Source organism: Coturnix japonica, chromosome 3, assembly GCF_001577835.2.
Source record: "Coturnix japonica isolate 7356 chromosome 3, Coturnix japonica 2.1, whole genome shotgun sequence".
NCBI classification, from domain to species: Eukaryota; Metazoa; Chordata; class Aves; order Galliformes; family Phasianidae; genus Coturnix; species Coturnix japonica.
In genome coordinates, this window is record NC_029518.1 from 8,043,434 (window position 1) to 8,067,153 (window position 23,720).

The following is a 23,720-nucleotide window of genomic DNA, read 5'->3' on the forward strand; positions in this document are numbered from 1 at the left end:
TTCCTTCCTTCCTTCCTTCCTTCCTTCCTTCCTTCCTTCCTTCCTTCCATCTTAATGTATATTAATAACATACATCCAAAATGCTGTATATATTTAATGTGAATTAAAACACTTTCCATTGCACTGACCTTAAAGCAATCTGCTGTGAATCAGATGCTAGTATGGCCAGCATCTCTCTGCTTCTGTTTAATTCTTTAGACAGCATGTTAGTTTGGTCTTATTGTCTTGTGTGAGAAGGGTGTGAAACTGATGGTGTGATACTTAATGCTGCAAAGATATGTAAGGTCATTATAAAGGGTGCATCTGACCAATAAGCTGTCAGGGAAACTGTGGAAGCTGCCTAAATTCTGGAGGTCTCCTGCCTACAGTGTCAGTGTGTCTCAGAACCAAAAGTAGAAGGTTTATAGCATTCCTCTCAAGAAAATTAAAATGCTTCCAGTTTTACTTTCTTGTTGAGGCTGTTGATCCTGCAAGTAGCTCAACACAGAGTGTCTTAAAGGAACACAAAATTTCAACACCACTGTTACCTTTTATCTTTAGTCCAAAGCTTCTGTCTGTTTTCAACAGAGCTGTTTTTCTTTAGTTTCAGTCCTAGGCTTTGGGAAGTTCCAAGAGTTTTACTCTCAGCCTCCCTATGTAAATGTGTGGAGCTTGTAGGTACACTGCAATTACAGCATTTTGTCTCTCAGTATTTGTTACCTTTTATTTTTCCATGTAATTTTAGTAAAAGTTTGAATAAAAGAAATGAACATTGTTGTTATTAACTCTGTCAGAAAAAAGCTGAAGTCTGAAGGGGTTGTTAAGATCCCAGGTTGCTTGTAAACCATAAAGGAAATGCAGCTTTGTGGAGTCTAAAGAAATGAGACAAAACAGTTTTCTTTTCCAGACTTAGTGTCCTGATGTTTCATTGCTTGTACAAAATGTTAGCACACTGTCTTAATGCATGTATTGCAATATAAATCAGTGCTTATTAACTAGTCACCATGGCAATACTATAATTTTCCTTAATTGTGTAAAATGAAGGTGTGGGCAGGTGAAGGCAGATAGAATCTAGAGGTGGAGGATCTATTGTTTATGTGAGCATACTCTGACCTGTGTAGGTTTATGTCTGTAAAGGAGTTCGTGTTGTTAAGATGGAACATCTGCACTCATGTGGTGGATGTGTAGTAAGTACAGGGATTTAAAAATTGAGTTAGCAAACTGCTGTAGTATTTAACTTCTATATGCTTTGCTTCCAACTTTAATGGTGTAAGCATTTCCTTTTAACTCAGTATTATGCCTTTTTAGCAAAGTCCAGATTCAATGAGTATACCACATAAATCACTCAAAAGCAGAAGAAGCATAAAACTCTCACAAGAGCTTCCCCTACAAATGAAGATTTTGGAACAGAATTAAAGCTTGTACAAAATTATCAATCTTTCCCAAAAATATTTGTATATCTCCATGTTATGTCCTATACTCATGGATACAGTCACCTCAAGGAAATAAGCAGGCATCAAAGCACTGTCACAGGTGTTGTCAGCTTTATTTATACTGAAACTGAGCCTTAGCAGCTCCAATCAGGTGGCAGTAGGCAATAATGTAGTCTAACTACAACACAGCTATAGCCATCGGCACTGTGAGGTTGCTGTGTGCTGGAAGATTTTATTTTTCACACAGTATGACATTTGATAGAGTATATGCACCTCTCTGGGAGAAAGAAGAAATTTTATATATGAAATTACAAATCCCTAGCATTTAATTTAAACTTTAATGAAGTCCAATAAAGAACAGAGAATATAAAGCTCTTTAAGCCATTTCTCTGTGCATGCAGGAGACTAGAAATAAATAGGCCTTTACTATGTCTCTGTATTTTAGTTATTTAATAAAGTTTCCATAAGTCAAACTTTTATAAAGAAAAATAAACTTATTTTGGAACATGGTGGCTGTTTCAAAACACAGCTGTACATGTCAGACCAGAGGAGCATTTTTTATTTATTTGTTTATTTATTTATTTATTTTATGTGTAAGCTAAGTAGAAAGAACATACAAATGAATTATTGCTGAAAGGCAAATGGCTTAGGTTGTGAAAAAGGTAAATGCAGCAGTGTCCTCACTGCAAAGCACTGTGTGAATATTTGTAGGTAAACAACATGTGCTTTATGAGTTTACTGGAGTAGATAATGACCCTGTACTAGCAGTGAATCTCTTGATGTGACAGACTTAAATATTAGAGCATGTCCTAGTTTATATAAGAAGCTGGTTGAGAGCCCTTGGCTTTCAACCTGTGACTCATTCCCATGGAAAATGTGTCAAGCTGCTGTAAGTGGTCTTTGCCATTGGTGTCCTTGGCTTTCATTACATCTGGAAGCATCATTGCCCTTTAAAAAGTATCCAGACTCAGCTGAATGGAAGCACAAAGACTTAGGAAGGAAAACTGTCAAAAAGGTATTTCATAGGCTTTGAAAGAGATCTATTACTTTCCCTGGCTTCATGAAATTTGGTGTTTATACTATTTAAATTAATATTACTGACATTTTTAGGCAAAGGAGAAATATCATATGGGGTGATATCTAATTCTTGGACATTTGGATTTCAACATTCATAAAAGCTGTGGAAAATGCTGTGAAACACTGAATATAAACTGCATTTCATGTTTCTATATGCAATTTACGTAGGACCTATTCCTTTGTAACCCTTAACAATGAAATGACTGGCTTATTAGATGAGAGGAGATTTGTGAGCTTATATTTTCTACCTAGCTTTTGACATCATATCCTGTAAAATTACAAAGAAGTTGAGGAGTTATGGGCTGGATGAGCAGAGTGAGAGATGGATTGAAACTGGTCTGAATGACCAAGAAGGTGCCAATCAATGTCGTGCAATCTAGTTGGAGGCCAGCAACTACAGGTGTAGCTGAAGGGAAAAGACTGTCCAAAACTTCACTTAAACAGTTAGTTGGACTATGTACTCTCAGAAGTTTGCAGATGACCCAAAAATGAGAGCCATGACTGGTATGCCCGAGGGTCATACTACTGTACAAAGGGACCTCGACAGACTAGAGAGGTTCTTTTAAAAAGCTCAGCTTTTGCTTTGAATTTCATTTTAAGGTTTCATGCTGTATTCCATTAAATTGCTGATAATTACAATTGTAACTCCCATGGTTCATAAGCAGAATACTGCAGCCTTATGCTGAGAAAAATATTTTCTGTATGGCAAGAGAAGTCCAAAAGGGTGATAAAACAACAGCCATGAGACTCTTCACTATGACAAATATCTCCTAGATTCGCTGCTATACTTGGGGAAAGAAAAATAAAAGATTTGTTTCTCTGTTTCCTTAGGAAACAATAACAAAAGTACAGTGCATTTATTTCTCAACAACAGCAACAGTCACCTGATTTTTGAGTCTTTAACTTCCTGTGAAGTATTAAGAAAATTCTGTCATGTCTGTAATGAGTAATTACTATAATAATAATAATAGTCTAGCTTCATTTGTTTTTAAGTAAGTGTGGTAAGGAGAAACATATTTAGAAACCAGCCACAAGACAGTAAAATTGATTTCTGGTTTATCTGGTTCAGCTCTGTGTCTCTCACTGAGCTGGGAAATAATTGATTGCTTGAAGCCTTGTAGTAGTAGTTAAAAATTGATAAATGTTAAAGCAGGAACAGTGTTTTATAGGTTCTCAAGAATTGTGGAGCCCCCATATTTCTTTCTCATCACCGGCTTTAGATCATGAGGTGAAATTTAAAAGATGCTTCATCTTAGTCTTAGTAAATTATATTCAGCGGTTCTGGGGTCTTTCACTGCAAGAAGCAAAACAAAACCTTTAGTTACACAACACTGATTAGAAATGCATGAAGTCAGGCAACCTTTTTAGAGTTCAGCATATGGTTTTAGATCAGCTGGTGTGATTACCTTGAAAACCAACAAGCCATCTATGTTCATAGCCGTAATTTCTCAAGTCAGTATCTGCAAAGTTTATTGTTATTAATAGCTAAGATGTCATCTCATGACATAAACTGTTGTAAAAATTAACACATAAAGCTTATTTTTAATGAAGAAATGCCAACATATTTATTTATATTTATTTTATTGCAGGAAATTGACTTTTTAAACTATCTGACTTTTACACTGGGGAAAACTTTAACATCCTTATTACAATAGTAGCAAGATCTTTCCTCACTGCCTTCCTGATATTCCACAGAACATTAGCAAAAAAAAAAAAAAAGAAAAGGTCTAAAAGTTACCCAGGTGTTTTATTTTAGATGCATATCAAGGCTTTCCTCTTAATATATAAAAATGTCATGTTGGAGTGAGAGATGAAATTATGTTATTTTAGATACTTATGAGTCTTCTGCATTGAATGCAATTTAATACTCAAATTAAGCTACTGCCTTTGGGGACCCACGCTGATAGTTTATACAAAGAATAGCCTTTAAATGACTTATATTAATTCTTGTCACACAGGGAATCTAGGATAACAGTGCAACCATGTGCAACATAGTTTATAATTGTGAGTGAAATACTGTAGTTTACTTGAACAGCAAATATGATTGAATTGCAGAACTTCAAGGTACTTTACCAGCATAAAACCCTAAGACAAACTACAGAATTTACTTTAATTTCATGTGTTCAGACTATACAAGAAATTAATCACAATCAACTACTTGTTATACAATTGTTAGCAATATATTGTTGTATACCGGAGTACAAATAATCACAGCATAATGGATTTTTTCATATCATATTACTATACACATATTTTAGTTTCATAGTTATGCTTCAGTGAAATAGAAAAGCAGGTACTGAGGAAGACCAATATTGAAGCAAATTGCACTCCTTGTTAATAAAATTAATAGGAAACACAGCAGGCAATAAAGCCCAGGCCATGTCTTTTAGTTCTTCTGCTTCAACTTTGAGGTAGGGCTTCAATTATTTATTTGCAGACTACTTTGCTTAGTGTCATGGTTTTGTGCTGTTGCTGTCAATATTCTACATCATAACATCATGTGCAGTATGAATCATTAACTGAGGGTATAAAGGGTTAAAGAGAAAGTAAGTTTATGTTTATAACTGAACGATACAGATTGCTAAGGGAAAGTTATATGGTATTAAGGGTGTTTGAATGGGACAAACTGTTTTGATGGTATAAGAAAGTGTAATAGAGAGTATGTGGAAGTGTAATAGAGGGTATGTGGAAGTGTGGAAGGTTCATGCTCCAGTTCTGTGGAATGGCAGCATCCCGAGTACTCAGCTTTTGGAGGAGAACTACATATCCCAGAGGACTTTGCAGAGGATGGTTCCCTGACCATGACATTTCCTGATCGGGAATCGAACCTGGGCCACGGGGCTGAGAGCACCAAATCCTAACCACTAGAACACCTGGAATATGTAGTCAACACTAGAGGATTGATCAGTTGAGATGGTCCTACATGATCCAGCCCCCTACATACTGTAGAGTGAGATACCTACAGAGACATCTGTAGTACATGTTGGGAAAAGCAGTTTGGGTCCTTCCAGCTTCTGGAAAGCGCAAAACTCTCTGTGGAACTGGTTTTTCACAGGGACCTGGGTGCACTTGGTGGGTGATGGAGAAACACAGGGACGTCCAGTGTGTACCACAAGGGAATTTGATGCTGGGGGAGTGCAGTCAGTGATTCCATGTATATATATTTATATAGATATGTGCATATGTAACACATATATAACACATGTAACACAAGCAATAAATGTTAATTATTGCTTGTTCAGATATGTGCATATGTAACACGTGTTACTTATTGTGTGTTCCTATGCAGATATATGTTCTGCATGATGAGGTGCTGTGGAATAAGGGGTGGAATGTTGTGGTTTTGTGATTTCTGTTGTCGGTGTTCCACATCAGAACATCACATAGAACAGTGGCAGTTACAGAGTTCACATTGTTGTTCCGTGTCGCAGCCTTCTCGAGTGTTTCGGGTTTCCTAGAGGAGATGGGAGGGATGGCATCCCCGGAGGACTCGGCGCGAAGAGGAAGCACGGTGGGATTCTGGGCCGGACCCCAGCCGCTCTCTGTCTCTTTGCCGTCTCAGCTCGTTGCGGAGCAAAGCCCGTGCTGCCCTCGCACTGTTGTGATTTCATTCTCACTTTGGGTAATGTCGTCTCTCTCGTTTTGCTTGATTTGGTTACACGCAGTAACCGTTCCTCCTCATATCGTTCCTATTGTGTTTTCTCTCTGCTAAAACGATCTGCTCGCTCTCCGCCCTTCCCTCCCCTCCTGGAGCATGTGGCCTTAAGCCGGCTGGGTCGCCCGGCAAACGCCTTCTTTCTTCTTTACCTTCTCTCCTCTCACAGACTTATGTCTAGGGGTAACCTTGTGACAACCAACTGCATGCCATTTAAATGTTTATTTAAGCTTTTTAAGAGCAATTTCTTTAAAAAGAACTGGAGTTATTAAAAATAAAAAAATAAAAAAATTTTAAAAAAGTATTTTGCCCGTATAGTTACATTACTGTAGACAATGAATTTATCATAGAATCATAGAATGGCCTGGGTTGAAAAGGTCCACATGACCATTTAGTTTCAACCCCCCTACTATGTGCAGGGTCGCTAACCACTAGACCAGACTGCCCAGGCTGAGCAGGAGCCTCATCCATACATGGTAGCTAGTATAATGTGGCTCAAATTGAGTGATAACATCCCTATGTTTCCGAGAGGATGTTTGCTTTTGGATTTGAGCCCTGTTTGTAACACAGGCCTCCTTACATGCGCTTAGTGCCTTGTAGGAGTAAGCCTTTTATAAATACTCATTCATAGAATCATTAAGGCTAGAAAAGACCTGTAAGGTCATCTGGTCGAACCATCAACCTGTTACATGCATGCCCACAGAATTTGCTATCAGTTTTCTGCTTTTCCGTTCTCAACTTAATGCAACTTTTGGGGATTCAGTGATAAGGAAGAGAGAGACAAGCATTATGCTCAAGAATAAGTACTCCACAAAAGCAGCACTTTGTGCTGAGATGATAGCATACAAACAATACACATGGCTTGTTTTACTAATCATCCGTGCCTTTAGAAGTAGGCAAGTAATAGTGCAGGCTGAAAAAACAATGAGCAAACATAATAAGTGATTCCTTATAATCTTCCCAGTTTTTAAAAAGAGACTGGAGAAGTTAATTATACATTTATCAGTTTTAAAATCTGAAGTCCCTTCTGAAAGAATAGCAGAAAACTACCAGATTTTACATAAAATTTTGGCTTTTATTTTTATCAAATAAAAATATTTTCACAGTGGTAGGAATGCCGCCTTGCAACACTGGGGCCCGGAGTTCGAATCCCCCCTGTGGCGCAAGTGGTAGAAGTGCCGCTCTGCTACACAGAGGCTCGAATCCCGGGGGTTGGACTCGATGATCTCTAAGGTCCCTTCCAACCCGCACGAGACTATGATACTATGATACTATGATGATACTGTAATACTATGAAAAAAGAAAGGTGGCAAGTCATCTCATTCACACAGTATTTTCCTTAAACATTTTCCATTTCTGCACAGTCCAGATCACTCCTACAATGAAAATGTATTGTCATTTTATCAGAAAGTATTGTCATATAATATGACAGCATCTTTCATTATGGAATCTAATTTTATTCTATTGAAATTAAATTGCTTTTCCTTGCTCATTACATGTCTTTGCTGTAATTCTCATTACAGACATTTTTCTTTTGATAGTTCACCAACATCCATAACTTCTGATAACTTTGTCTCCAAGGACAGTAGGATAAATAGGGTATCCTTAAACAGTGCTAATCTTCTTTATCTTAAAAGTACAACTATGTATTACGATGAGTGTTTAGCAGCAAGCAAAGAGAAAAACTTATGGATTGATATTGAAATAAGTATAGCATTGGAAATGAAGATAACCTCTAACAGTGAGCTCTAACTCCTCTAACAGTGAGTCTTCAGCTGTCAAGTGTTTCCAGACAATTTAAAACTTGGATTGTTTATCATATTGAGGTGTAAGATTTCATCATTTGAAATGATACAAGAATTTGAAAACTCCTCTTATTTTTTTTTTCTGATAAGGGTGTAAAAGGGAAAAAAATCAAGGACTTTGTATGGGTATGTAAAAAGAAAAAGTCTTTACATTTATGGGTACCTGGTCAAGACAGTGACATAGAGCTATCTCAGTTTCTTGTAGGATTGTGGTAGGAATGAGGTTTCTACATAGAATTTATGATGTGTTTCTTTGTGTGGTTTGGATCTGAATTCTGTGTCCTGGACTGTTCTCACAGTCCTGTGAGAAGATCTCTGAAGGTTGTGGATCTGGCAGGCTGGGTGTCTATAATGCATAGAAATGGAAATAACGAAAACAAAGCAAGTGTAGGCTTGAAAAGTTCCTAGTGAGTATAACTGCTTCACAAATAATACTGATAATGTCAATTTCTTTTCATGGACTGTTGCATTTTTTCCTTTGGATTCCACATTTTTATTGCTGCTGCCTGTTAGTACAGAAATATGAAATATTGAAGTAATCCTAAAATACTGAAGTTTGTGAGAATGGCCACACTGGTAATTACCCATAAGCCTTCACAACACAGCAAGAAACATTTCTATGATTTATTTTTATTGCTTAGAAAAATCTAGAAAGCCTGTACAATATGGCATGCCCTGATATTAGCTTTACCTCATCAACCTTACTGAAGCTTAACTTAATGAAGTAATAAATTCAGAAATGTGTTTCTGCATGCATTTGTTTCATAGATTTATTATAGATAAATCCACTTATGAAATGCATTGGGATGAAAAGTCTACACTGCAGAAACTTCCTAAATACTGACGCACGTATTACGGTCTCCATTACCAATAATTCTTAGAAGCAGAGCATTAAGTTTAATGATGATCGTAGAATTGTAGAATCACAAAGTGGCTTAGATTGGAAGGGACCCTAAAGATCATCCAGTTCTAACCCCTGCCGTGGGCACAGCTGCTCCCCGCTGGCTCAGGCTGCCCAGAGCCCAGCCAACTTGGCCTTGGGCGCCTCCAGGGATGGGGCACCACAGCTCCGGGCAGCAGTGCCAGGGCCTCACTACCCCCTTAGTGATGAATTTCTTTTAACATCTAACCAAAACCTCTCCTTTTTTGGTTTAAAGCCATTCCAGCTTGTCCTGGAGCTGTCAGACTATGAAAAAGGCTGGTCCTGCTCCTGCTTGTAAGCTCCCTTCAAGTACTGGTAGGCCACAATGTGGTCTCCCCATGCCTTTTTCTTCTTCAAGCTAAACAAGCCCAACTCAATTGAGCCTTCTCCATGTCTGAAAAGATCAGGTCTCCCTTTTCATTTATCAGCAGAAATATACTTTCTTTTGCCTGTCTCTTCTGCTTAATGTATCTAAAGAAACCCTTGTTTTTCACATCCATTACCTTGGCTCTCCTGATCCCATCACTGCACATCGGGACAGCATTCCTATATTCTTTCCAGGCCAACCATATCTACTTCTGCTGCTTATGTTTTTCCTTTACTTCCCTCAATTTGCTCAGCAGGTCCTCGCTCAGCCACGCTGATTTCCCAGAGGATCTGATGCAGCAATTTCTTATGCAGCCTGAAGGTTGCTCTCCTGAATTTCAAGGTCCCAGCTCCAATATTTGCCAAGTCCAGATTCCTTAAAAACACAAACTTGACCAGGGTGCTGCAGCCCAGGCTGCCTCTGATCTTAACTTCTATAATGAACTCTTCCATGTTGGCCAGCACCAGGTCAAGCAGTGTTTCACCTCCAGTGGGTCTGTCCTGAACCAGAAAGTCATCATCAGTGCACTCCAGGTGTGGCCTGAACCCAAACTGTAAGAAGAATATGTTCGCTTGAGATATTTTGGCTACTCAGGTGTATATAGAAATCCATGTTAACTCACTTGAAAATATTTTATCTATCTGTGGTAAAATGAAGAAATTTTCAATCTAGTTGAAACCAAGTTTTGATATTTTTTATTGAATTGCCCTGGAAGCAGTATGTTTCTGCAAAATATAATTTGGTCAAATCTGTATTTTTCAGAGGAAAACTGTTTTATCAAGACAATTTTCCACTAGTTCTATACCTTATAAATATTCTACCTACATTTCATGGTTGCCCATTGCTTATGGTGCCAAACACACACACACACAAAAACATAGGCAGTTTCATCAGAACTTGTTCAGTAACTCCATGGATCTAATTTCTGATATCCTGTCTAAATAGCACCAGAAATTAAGTTCTGTATTAGTCTGTGAATTTGTTCAAGTTGAAGAAACCTGTGTCTACTTGTCTTATATATGTATTACATTTAAAATATCCTGTGGCAGCAGGTTTGTATGCTGGTAAATACTTATGACTTTAACATGCCCATGGACCTTCGTATAGCATTTTCAACATGCCTGTGCATGCGTATCCATCCTAGAAGGCATGCGAATACATAAACAGTAACCTCTGTTGAGTCCTGTTTGGAGGGGCAAATATATTTGAAAATGTAACTGCAAATGAGAATAGAACTTGATTTCCTTGTATCAGCATCATTTCTTCATGTCTCCATGGAAGGATGAGGTCACAGCTGATTTCTAGTAAGCTAGGTATGAAATTATATACACATTCATCCTGAAGAACAGCATTTGACAGCAGCTTTGTTTTAATCAATGTGTTGTAGATTTCAGTGTGTTGCACTGAATCTGACATAGAAGGCAGTTCCTTCTATATGTATATACATAGTTCAATATATATTGTTTAAATGAATTTACAAAATTAGAAGGAAGTTACAATTATTCAGCTGAAATTATTTGTGTGGCATCAGTCATAAAGTTGTGATTACATCTTGGAACTGCCTAGTAAATGCACCATCAAAAAGAAGAAGAAAGACCATTTGATTCATAGGGTGAATTCTGCCTTTAGCTTGCAGGCAATAATTCATTTTAACCAGTGAAAATTTTATCTGTTGGAAAACAATGTTATGTACAAACTCAGTTGTGAAAACACTGGCGTGTTCTTCTTTGCAAGTGTGCGTATGCATGTAAATGAGAACCAGGTTTGTCTTAGAAGGTACAGACAGAATCTGTATTGTTACACAGAATTTTCTAAGGACATCTGCAGCATAGCCTGAGACTCTTCCTGTGCCTTAAAGCAAACTCTATGCTTTTGGGATCTGAATGCAGCAATCCAAAGCCTCTTCAATGCAGAGAACAAACATGTGTTGTTTTAGTCTGTGGGACTTTGTCAAATGATGAAATTGAAAATGCTTTTCACTGACTGAGGAAGCAGCTTGCATTGCTACAGGTCCCGAGGAACCAACTAAAATGTTATGCTGTTCAGATGTTAATACTAATGCATCTGAATGGTAGTGATATTTTGAACTGTATTGAATAGTTATTGGAATATGTTCAATTGACATGAAAATTTTTGTTATTAACAATCTAAGGAAAAGGAGGAGGCTGCCCTGTTTCAGTGTGAGCTCTGCATAACATATAAATGCTATGTGCACATATATGTTTTCAATCCAATTCTTAAAATGGTTAGTGTCAGAATATGTGATTTAATCTTTTCATTTTACAGGCTTATTCTGTTCAGCAAATTTACATTCAGATATTTCAGTAGTCCTGCTGATTGGCATTGTCCATTTTGGTGACATTTGATTCATTCAGAAATGACAAAAAATAGCTTCTGGAGTTGGAATTTCATTTTTATGAGAAGCCTGCAACTACAGGAAGCATTGTTACCTTGTGCTTTAAATTTCCCCTTGTTTGCCATCATTTTTCCCATCTTGGATGATATTAGAATGACAGGACACAACAAAAATAATCTCTAGCACACACATGCAGTGTTTGCACTGGTAAAGGAAAAGGCTTGAAATTTTTGTTTCAATTGCTCATAAATTCCCATAATCAATAAGAAGGTCTACTATTCCAAGTTGAGTGGATGTGTCACCGACATGCTGGGGGAGATGCTCAAACCATGTTGGAAGAACCCCTCTATTTTTAATATATTCAATAATTTGTAGAATAATAATACAGCGTGAAGTATACTGCACAGGAAAAAGGCATTTATATTGTCATGTTATGATTATGATGATGCCTGTAGGTACTTGACAGCCCCCAACAAAGTAGGCTTGAGAATAATACTATTGGTTTAATTGTTTGACATGCTTTTCTAATGATTGGATATGATATAGAAAAATGAAGCTCCTAAGTAACATACTTCTGATATCTGTGTGCATATGTAAGTATATTTATGTCTGTTTTAGCGTATTTATTTGGGATTGTTGTCTGGCTGAGTCTGTGCTCTTATACTTGCAGCCTTCAGAACAGGATGACTGCCTCAATTTGACAATGGGTGATAATCTCGGCCTTGTGTTGACTCTTGAACTACATCTGCTTATTTGGGAAAATACTCCCTGTCCTGAGCAAAACTGTGCAACTGTGCAACTACTTTGAGAGCAGAGGCAGTCATGTCCATTGTCTGTATGCATCCCGGCAACTGTTATTCTCTTTAAGTGACAAACTGTTTTGCAGTCTGTGCCTCCAGAATTCCCATTCGTTCAGGAAATAGCAAAACTCCTATGTAAAAGAAGGGTTTGAATTAGTACAGATCACAGCCTTTTGAATTTCTTTAATGTGGCTTTAAATGCAAAGGACAGAATATTAGCTCTCCCTACTACAAACATTTTTGTAATAACACATCAGTTTCATAATAATAGCAATTTAATGGATTGATCTTCTTCTCTATTAAGTTTGAGCTGCGATTCTTTTGAAAGATACCATATTTTGACAGAGGGAATAACATATAGAACAGTCTTATTTCAGAGTTAAATTCTATACACCAGCCTTGTTCTGTATAATTTAAGCCATTGAGCCAAATATCCCTGTAGGCGCTGTTTTGTTTCCTTAGCCTCCATATATTATTTCCTGTCAACTTCTTGTGCATATTTACTATGATAATGCTGGCACATAAGGTGAGACAATAACTCAGAAGCATGAAATATATGCGGGAAGATTTCAGATCCTGTATTTTATGCTGTTCTTGTTAAAAGCTTAGCTACTATTTTGAACAAAATATATGGTACGACAACTTCATACAAATATTGAAATGATCTTGAAACTAAACACTTAAAATACATGAATGTGGTTTTCTGTTGGATGTTGAGAATGTATCTTAGCTTTCGAGTTTCCTGATTTTTGGACAGCATATGGTGAAATATTACTAACACCTCTCTTTCTTTGTTTTTCCTTTGTTTTTCTAAAGATAAATTGATACACACCTCATATTCATCCTCGGTATTTCATTTGCATTATCACATGTGAAAGACAGTAGGGGACCTTCCATCTGTATAGTTTTTCTCTGGTGTGGCTGCAGAGAGTACCTGAGAATGCTTCTTACATTAACTATCATTTACTTTTATCACACTAAATCTTCTGCAGCTGTTTGTATTCCCAATCTGCTGGATTATGTACCTGCTGCAAAGGCTGGAGGAATCTAAATTACAACAGGGAAGGCAATTGATTGGCATTTGCAGGAGATGCCACTTGTCAGAATACTTACGTGAGCTCTGCTTGTTCTCCAACATGCTAATGTCAGCTGTGACACAGCCTTACCAGGCCATGACAAACCAGCCACAACATGCAAGTGACACACTGACTGTGATTTTTAATGGAAATAGGCCTTGTAACTTCCATTCTCTCCTGTCGCTACATGTGTGTAAATGCCAGTGCTGACAACTGCTGCTGACGAATGAGTGGCTCTTTGCTGTATTGGGAATAAGAAAAAACAGCTTTACTGGAAGTCAGCTGAAGACATATAAGTGAAAAGACAAATGTTTTATTTTTAAGGATTTGGGCCCGCTAGTTGCTATCAATAAGCTCTGTCTACAGAGCATTACTTGGGTGGCTGGGGTCCGAAGGAGGTTGAATGTCTTGGTCCACTGTGGCAGCATGTGGCAAAATCTGGGAAAAAATTTAAGTGCTTTTTGCTTTTGCTATTAGCAGTATTAGCAGTCAAAGGGGCAAATATTCCATGTCACTAAATGAGAGAAATGATTATTCCCTAGAGAGCTTGGGGGAAAAAAAAAAAAAAAAAAAAAAAAGAATAATTTTAATGAACTGGAAATTCTGCTGTTTAACCAGTTCTGATGGTAAACAGAAAGCTGTATCAATTGTTTTAAACACAGTAACTGTCACTTCTTTTGTAAGCTGGCATCTTTTAAATGCATATTTTCAATCAACACTTCAGTGTTCTGAGCTGTCACTACCTTCGTGTACCACTGCCGCTGCTGCAACCACAAGTCAGTGCTTCTCAGACTGATTGCCAGCATGCACTTCTGCCAAAAGTTTCAATGCAGGCAGTTGTAAGCCTTAATAAAATACTTTTTTTGTGTGTGTGCACATTTGTGCTGGAGGGGAGGAGAGAGGAGATGATAAAATTGCACTTCTCAGTGCTCAGAAGAACTGTTAGGATTACACAGTGAGGGCAAAACAGTACTAAGTTTGCAACACTTCTTAGGAAGAACAATCGGTGGAGCGATCTTGTGGATCTGTTTTCATGAGAGTAGTCTAAATGAAGTGGTGGATTTTAATGCTGATCCTTCTGCTAACAGAGGCAATTTTGCAGGTGATGCTCTGTTTGCATCTGGACTGTTGGGTTGTATTTTAACAAATAAACAAAATTCACTTAGCCATATCAGTCCTCTGATTCCAGCCTTCCCATCCAAAGCAATATCATCCCTAACTCCCTTAGGGTAACACTGGCTAGACTGCAGTACATAACATAAATATTAGGACGGCAATATATGATATCTGGGAGAAAACCCATTACTTGTGATCCCTTTTAATTATTATCCCACAATGAATACGATTCAGGCATAAGTAATCTCATTGGAATTTAATTTTTAAGGGACAACATTGTTCTACACATGAAATGTAAAAGTACAATTCAGTGGACTACGTGCCTAACTCTCAGTGACGAGGTGAAAATACCCATTAAATGTTTTTTATGGTTAATGCTTTCAATACTCTTACTCTGTATTTCACTAGGGAGTGCAAAATTCACAATGGATTGTCTTGAAATCTCTGCAGAGCTGATGAAACAATCTTCTACTCTTATTACGTGGAAGCGTTCTGGGCTCTGGCAGGGAAGGCCTGTGGCTGATGGAAAGAAAACAGAGGAAATCTGGTCACGCTGGCAGGGCTTCCAACCTCTGACAGAAGCAGGCTGCTGCAGGCGATTTAAAGGGGCGCACTGGGACTCACCAGGTGTTCAGAACTCATAGTTCTCAGAAAATAAAGTACCTGGACCAGCTGCCTAAACCTGTATCAATAGAAAGCCTATTCACAAGGAGCATGGAGAAGACCTCTGAATTGCTGTGTAGCCAGAATTAGTATCCGTAGATGTTTTTATATCTTAGTAGGACTGAATTAACTTCATAGGTACTGTAACAATTTCTTTTCTGAGGGAAGTAAAATGTACTAGGAGTGTTAATACAGGTGGAAAAAAGTAATCAAAAATAGCCACATGAAGAACACTATCCATCTCTAGGATTGCTTAAGCTTCTGAGAATTTCGTTGTATCAAACTTGGCTTGCATTATCTGCTTCAGAAGTTTTCTGATGCTAAGTGTGGAAGTGTGCAAGGCAAGGTTGAACAGGACTTTGGGCAGCCTGGTCTCATGGAGTGCATCCCTGCTAAGTCAACCCATTCCATGACTCAAAAGCCTTTACTTCAAGCATCTATAAATAACATTTGAAACAAAGAAATCCCTCCAGCTTCCCGTTTTGATGTACTCCTTGGACAAGTTTTCAGTTCTTCAAGACCACAAATACTGCAGTTACAGCTTTATGAAAGCCATGCTTTCTTACAGAGTCTAGCAGCTGGAGCTTTTAGGCAGCCTGATAATAATGACAATGATATGAAAATTTGGAAGTGTGTTTTTTTTGTTGTTTGTTTGTTTTTTGTTTTGTTGGTTTTTTTTAGTGGGATCCCAGTGCAAACAGAGAAGCTCTTTTGCATTGAGCTCTGCAACGAGACCTTATCACTAAGAATCTAATGCTAGCATCTTCAAAAATGAATGCAGCAACCAGAGTTGCAAGACTGCACAGAAAAATGCTAAGTTCAGTTTTGTATTATTTGAGTAACTTAAATTTTTCCCCTTTCATCAATATCAAGTTTTTGTTTTTCCTCTTATTTAATTCTAGTCTTTGCTTCTATTTTATATGGACTTTGTTTTCTGAATAAAAGTATGCTTAAATAGTGCATATAAATTACAGAACATTTGTGTATGCATACGTGAATATATTACAAATGTAAGTTTCTTCATAAAGATCAGTATCATGCAATTTAATTCTTTTTTTTTTTTTTTCTTATACAGGCTGCCATTTCTTGCAGTTAGCACGTTGCTAAATTCTTTTTTAGGTTATATTCACTAAGTCCTGCATTTAGATAAAACTTTAGGTTTTTAGACTCACAAAGGTAAACCTCCTCTGTGTGGAAGCCAGCTTCCTTTCTCACCTTCCTTATTAATAAATGATTTAAACATCCACCTTTCACGCTTTCTAAATGAATTCCCAAACAACTGACCAATTTGCAGCAAATGCTCAAAGGCAATTAGTATTCTAGGGTGCATCCCTCTGCCACTCTTGCTCAAGTTGTTCAAATATTTAGAGTGTCAGACAGAAAATGAAAATGATTCTGTAGTTTGAAAATCCACCAGGGACACCCAGGCCTTATTCTCAGCTCTCATAGAAAGAGGAGCAGCTTTGTCTGATTAACAACTATTCTGGAATATAAATCAGACAGGATGTGAATTAAATTTTAGGAGATCCAGATCCTAAATGATGAAGAAGATAAGGTGCTTTGCTCATCTTCAGTGTTTTTTTAACTACAAAATTCTTCTTTCTCCATCTTCTTTAAGATGTAATTGAACTTATTCCCATTTCCAAATGTTATTTATTAATGAGTTTTTCTATGGACATGATTTTCCTTTTTTCTGTTTTTTATTTTCTTTTTCATTTGTCATTTGTGCTGTGCAGAGTCCAGAGTAAGCCTTAATGAGCCATATGAGTCTCTTCCAACTTGGGATATTCTGTAATTCTGAGGTTGTCTTTCAGGTTGTTTTAAAGAATGGTGAAATGAAAGAAAAAATGTCGAAGTTGCACTTTCTCTTATGCAAATTTACTGTAACATTTGCTGTCTTCTGAGTCTTTCTTAATGTGTTTTTATGAGAAATTGATAATCACAGCTTGAATATCTGATTAATCAGCTGAGGCAAGTGTAGGGTCAGCTGTGGGAGCACAGGTGAGAGTAATTTAGCTGTGCTCCCAGAAAGGGTCGAGCTTGACGCCATCTCCTCTAGACCTCATTTAAGGGCTGACCACCACTAAGGCAGCATTTCTTAGAGACTGCTCCTCGGTGGAGATTGTCTCAGATCACCACCATCTTTTCATTATTGTCACCATACAGTGTTATTCAAGTGTGTGTGTGTGACCATTTCTTGACCACAATTTTGCTACTACCTTACAGGATAACACAAGCCTTTCTGAAAGCATATGCATTCTTTGCCAACTAATAGCAATCACCAAAGAATTTGCATATAAGTGAGGTTGTTTTTAATATTTGAGTTAATGTCCTATTCAATTATTACTATTTAAGGCCTTTGAGTCTGAAACTATTCATGTTTCCTCTGTGTTCTCCAGTCAATTCCTCCGTAATCTCCATAGCAGTGAGCTGTCAGGGCCATACAACCTGTTACTTTATGAAAGTTTTCATATACTAATGTAGGAAAAGAGATGGAGACAATAATCATTAGTTATGTTTAAAATGATTTTGTGGTGATGTTGTTTTATTTTGTTGTTGTTGTTTTTTTACAAGCAAAACTGACAGTGTTTGAGGGAAGAAGTGAGAGGCTTGAGATGGTGTAGCATGGCTAAAAGCTGCCCTGCTCAGAGAGGAAGGTAAGCACCAGCTGAGTACAGAACATGGGTCCTCCTGAATTGTGTCCTTTCTCTTGTTTAGACATGTTGTGTCTTTCATGATCTGTCTTCACTTTTTGTGTCTGGATGGTGTACCTTCTTTTATTCTTTTCATGAATGGATGAAACTCTCCCACATCAATTGCTTGCTTTCATGTGAAGGGAATGGAGGACATAAGGAGTCATTTTCCATAGTACAGAAAGTCTGGCACAATCCCACTGCAGTGCAGAGATGTCTGCTATGGGAAACACCCGTCACCGCTGAAATTGATAGGGATTTTAGCTTTTTCTTTTGTGGAAGTGGGGGTGACTGTACTGGGGTTTGATCCAAGTTAATTTTCATCCTTAGCCATCTGGTTTAAAAATTCCTGTGGCTCAAGTTAATGCTGATGTGAATAAGTGACAGAGGTCTTTATGTAGGTGATCCAATGAGCAAGCTATAAATGTTAATCAGCAGTCTGCACAGGGATAATATTCCTCTTGTGTTGGTCATGAAGAGAAATTCTATTTAGCATGTATCTAATTGAACAAAAAGCCTAAATGTAGCTCTGAGTCTCCTTTGCTGGCCCTATTGCTGAATCCCATACACCTCCTCATTCTGCTTTCCTAATTGTTGTGCATACTTTTAAATACTCAGTGCTCACTGGCACACAAACTGCTTAATCTTCCTCCAATTTAACTTGTAAGATCTGAGTCTCTCACCTCTGTGCTGATCGCTCCTTTCAACTTCCCTGTGTGCGTGTATTAATCAGATAAACAGATACATTTCATTTGATGTTTACCAAAATACTAATGCTTCTGTTTCTTGGTATCCAAAACAGACCTCCCGGGATATTTCAGTTTATTCCTGTATTTATTTGGTGTTTGTAAGGCTTTTGAAAGGTACTGAAATGGAAGAACCAGGACTACAAGCCTTCTAGTGTTATAACTAGCAAGTGCCAAGCACATTTCCATTAGTACAGTCAATATAACTCAGTTTTACACCAAGCCTATACAAGCTGGTATATTAAGTGTGATATTATGCATGAGATCCTGATAAGAAAGTGTTGGGAAGAGTCTTGTTCAGATTCTCTTGCCATGAGCATTCACTGTGATTCATGGCAAGGGATGCAGCTGCTATCCATCTACATTAGCATGCAATTGGCCATCTTTGTTTGTCCAGAGCAGTGCCAGTTGGGAGCAGAATATAATGGGCCTCGGGAGGGCATTTTTATTTTCCTCCTTCTTTTAGAAGTCTTGTGATGAATCCCCATGCTAGAGTCCATAAGAAAGCACATAGGATTTCCTTACAATGACAGATGATACTAAGAGGCAGATCATGCTCCTATTACACCACCTTATCATAGTAGTACAGCAGACCTCGCATCTGCCCACCTTAGAATTGATACTGCCTAAGAGCAGAATACAGTGGGAACACTCAATTGTTTTGAACATTTTTTAAAGCAATAAAGGTAGATATTCTTAGTACATCGAAAAGGGAAAGACAGAGTTAGGAACATGATGATACACAGGAGAAAGAAAAAAAACAGAAAACAAAAGAAAAAAAATTAGACAAGTAAAATGATTTGCGACTTCATTTTGGTTTCAGTGTAGTTGTTTCTCACAGAACATATCTTACAGTCACACTAACCATACTAAAAAGGAGCTGACATGACTTTTATTTGCATTTAAGCTATGTGTTACTTTTCCTGCAGGTTATTCACTCCTCATGTGCTACTAATGCTCAATGAATCCTACTTATCTGTGCAATGTAACATGGCCTTTCTGCAGGTCTATCTATAACTGCCTGAAAAAGTTGTTACATGCATCATGGAACAGTTGCGTGTGGTGAACACGTGGCCACGTGGCACGCACTCTCAACCTCATCCCTCCAGTAGCCCCCTGCATGTGACGGGCGCTCTTGATGTTATTGTAAAATACATTCACATTTTCAACATATTCTAATACTATTTAAAAAATTCTAAATATCAAAATTAAGGCCAAAGGTAACTGCTAGAAATCAACATTTTGCACATTAGGTGTTTCCAGTTTTTTCACATGCATGCCTATGTCACATGTGTCTGTAATCTGTATTCCTGAACCAAATTAGTTCATACACACATTGAAATTTTAAAATATCACTGTAATTTTATAGTAAATGTCATTTTGCATTTCCAAGTGTCTCATCATCCCAGGAAGAAACATCCTCAATGGATTCACAGCCATCTGGAACCTGGTGAGCACAGTTAGAGTTTTTGCAGAAAAAGGACGGAGTTTGGGCAGCTGTGGTTCAATGTTTTCTGATTTTTAGTATAAAGTGATTGTTGGATTTTAATTAAAACAAAACAACAAAAAAAAAACCTCCACATATTCTTTCTGATAGAAGTAAAGTAAACTTCAAAAAGAAGGAAAATTTGGCACAGAAATGATGAAAATTTGATTGCTAACCTAAGTAACAAATAATGGGTATCTATTTTTTTTGTTTGTTTCCAAGTCTATGAATCAGAGCTAGGAGTATATTGCAGCCTTTTTTTCTTTTTTTTTTTTAACTTATGTAGTATTTTTTATTTTTCTCTTGATTAACTATTTGGTGATCTTACCACATTCTCTTGGGGTCTCCACCATTGTAAATTGTTCCTACTGCCCAGTTTTCCTGACTTATAACCAGATCTCATTTCTGTCAAGGCTTTTTCTGTGTGCTGCTTCTGATTATGCCTATGATTTTATAATTTGTGCTTATTTTATGCAGTTTTGACTTCACAGATTCCCATTTATCCCCATCTATTAATGCTGCATGGACTATATTAATATCAAGTTCTGTTGGCTTTTGTTTGTTGTTGTTGTTTTTAAGGAATGTAATATACAAAATTCCTCAGCAGATATATCAGAAGTTAGAGTGACGAACAAAATTTGTAGATGTTGTTAAGTATACAAAAATACCTGCAGTCCCTTCAACACACAGCACAGCACATCTGAGAATGCCTAGAAGATGTTACTTGACTGATTTTAATGAAATCTAAGGAGAAGATTTTGGCAACCAAGTTATACATCACAGTTGTTTCTGGAACAAGTTAGATGCTATTCCAGAGACAGATCCCTAAAAAAACATAATATGTATAATAAAAGTTCACACAGAAACAAAGGTTTAAATTATTTAGATGTTGCTTTCAGTGAGTCCCTGTGAATTAGGTGGAACAGTCCCGTGTTCCAATTTTTAGTAATTTTTTTTTCTTTTTCTTTTTCTTTTTTTTTTTTTTTTTTGCATTGTTACCCCACTGAAGACAATGCATTGACAATCACCAAAGGTTGATTGAAAGCTTGAACTTAATTATATAAGAATACAATTTTTAATCTGATTAAGTTAATGAGGGACTCTGACATACCTATGTATTCGTTCCATATGAAGCTTCGGTAACATTTAGCACTGATTTACCTGGTGATGTCACTTACCTGCATGAGCTTTCCTTTAGATTCACCTTCTATTTATTCTGCAGGACTCTACTACAGCAGATCAATTGCACAGTGCCAGCCTAAAGGCCTCTTTCCATCTCCAGAGTGGTATAAACCATGAAGGATATTTAAGTCAAGTTGGCCCCATTCACAGTAGTTCAACTTGCTTTACTCTGTGAGTCAGATGGTGCTCCAAACAGGAGTGTAAACTAGTTGACAGATACCGAAAAGGAAAATGAAGTGTATTCCATAAACACTGTATGACCTAACTTGCAATGAATTATTCCAGTGTAACTATACAGCCACTCAACAAGTGTCTGAAACACAGCAGCAACTTCTCTTTTTATTACATGTTTATTTATAGGTTTGTTATAAATATGTAGGTTGTGGGGACATCAGATTGCTTTGTCATATCATTGTGGATTCATTGGAAGACACTGAACGGAAGACCTTTGTATGCGGACAGTTCGTTTTTTTTGTTTTGATTGCTGTGTTATTTTTGTTGTTGGTTTGTTGCTTGCTTGTTTGGCATACTCTAATTTCCTAATTTTCTGCAAAGGTGAACTAGTGAAAAAATAGAAAAATACAGGAGCTAAGACATCTCATATGTTCCTTTTTGCTAAAAATAAACTACACAAAAGTGAAATTCAGAGCAAATGGGTTTGTTGTTGTTTTTTCTTTTTATGTATTTGGTATGCATTTAGTCATTAACCATCAATATTAATTTGACGTAGCTTTATTGCACCTGTGGCATCAACTTCTAAGAACTCCAGGACATAATTCAGTTGCAGGGTCTTACATGGGTGTCCGAGATTAAGGCTTTTCTGAAACTATTCATTTTTCTCATGTCATCAGACCCAAACAAATAACTGCCTAGATAGAGAAGGGGGACAAAGTAGTAATACAGGAAAGGTCTGCTTCCAAACTTGGTCTGTGTGAAACAGAAGACATCACTCAGTGTTGGGGAAAAGAAAAATAATAACTCTGTGAAAGCAGTCTTAATCCAGAACTGTCCAATGCTTACAGCCACTGTCAGATTATAACACAGCCCTGCATTACCCTTAACAGCAAACTGAAGACAAACTCATTAATATGACAGATTCATTTCTTTTAACATTGGTGGCAGCCACTGAAAATGAGTTCTTCAAAATTTTTTAATCTCTAGATACTGAATTATGACTTAGTTAACATCATTTCTCTTATTAAATTTTAGGCTTTATTTAAAGAGAATCATACAGATGAAATTATAAGAAAAATCATAGATTTAAGACTTTCCTCAGCATGGAACATGCATTCTGTTCTTACATCTAACTTGTCTAGCATGACATATGTACCAAATTATGAGAGAAGGGTATACATGGCTAAATCTCCACTTTAAACTATTCTTTACTGTTATCCAAACGTTACAGAAAAATGAAATTTTGCTTTGAGCCTTTTATTAAACATCTGGAATTCAAGGAATAATTATGCTAATTAAGACTCACGTAGGGGCTTTGCCTATTTGCAGTTTCACGTTTAGCAGATTCAGGTATGTCATTAGCAAAGGAATGTTCCTGATACGTTTTGTTTGTTTTTTTTTAGCATTTCCTCCATTGCAATTGAGAACTTTTTTTCACTTTGTGTTTTTTAAAATGCACGTTATGTTTAAAAATGAAGATTTAAAGTTTTGTCACAAACAAACAAACAAAAAGAACAACAACAGAAAAAAAAAGGATAAAAAGAAAGTTCAGTGAGAAAGAAGGAAGTCAACTGAACCTTGGTGAAGAATCTTATTAATGACATATGTCAGCCTAAGGACAATATCTTGCCTGTTTGTTCAGCAAAATAGAACTTCATCCACTAGAGGTTAACCTGGAAGGCCTAATTAAAGGTTATTTTCTCCATTTCTTACAGTTAGGAACAAATAAATTCCAGTTGTGCTGAGTTTCCTGTTAAACCAACTTCCACATTTATGGCCATTGTGTTTGGCACCATTGTTTTTAAATTAGAAAAATGATGAAATTTCAGATAGAAATGAATGCAGGCATCTCTTCTGTGTTTCTCAGGTGTTGTTACATTCAGCACTTACAAGAAGCACTTAATTCTGAGCAGTTCATTATGAATAACTTTTAAATACAAACAATTTATTCATCAAAACCAACATAAATAGGAGATTGCGCTAAGCGCATCATCATCTCCATCACCGGAGCATGTTCAAACAGAAGCATATACCAACTCTCTCTCACACAATCAGATACAATACTTAATACTTCTGTGGGATTTAGGTACTTCAAGTGTTAGGTGGTTTGCTGTAGACAGAAGAAAGAGAGGCAAGGAAATGTAATCTGATTTCTGACTTAATGAACTAAAGGCAAGGTCCTAGGGCAAA

General features: G+C 37.1%; 2 long non-coding RNA genes across 5 annotated transcripts in view; one reads left to right on the top strand and one right to left on the bottom strand.

Annotated features, from left to right (window-relative positions):
* The window catches only part of LOC107310860, a 26,483-nt gene extending 4,481 nt beyond the window's left edge, over positions 1-22,002 (top strand). Inside the window, exons 1-3 of one of the 3 annotated variants that reach the window (XR_004306692.1) lie at positions 16,315-17,906; positions 20,082-20,138; positions 21,397-22,002. This is a non-coding gene — a long non-coding RNA (uncharacterized LOC107310860). Of the gene's footprint in view, positions 1-16,314; positions 17,907-20,081 lie in introns of those variants that run through there. The other 2 variants (XR_004306691.1, XR_004306690.1) reach the window with 2 other exon arrangements.
* Positions 21,513-23,720, bottom strand: part of LOC107310859 — a 29,784-nt gene continuing 27,576 nt past the window's right edge. The window contains exon 5 of one of the 2 annotated variants that reach the window (XR_001553770.2): positions 21,513-21,916. This is a non-coding gene — a long non-coding RNA (uncharacterized LOC107310859). The remainder of the gene's footprint in view (positions 21,917-23,720) is intronic. The other variant, XR_004306689.1, reaches the window with a different exon arrangement.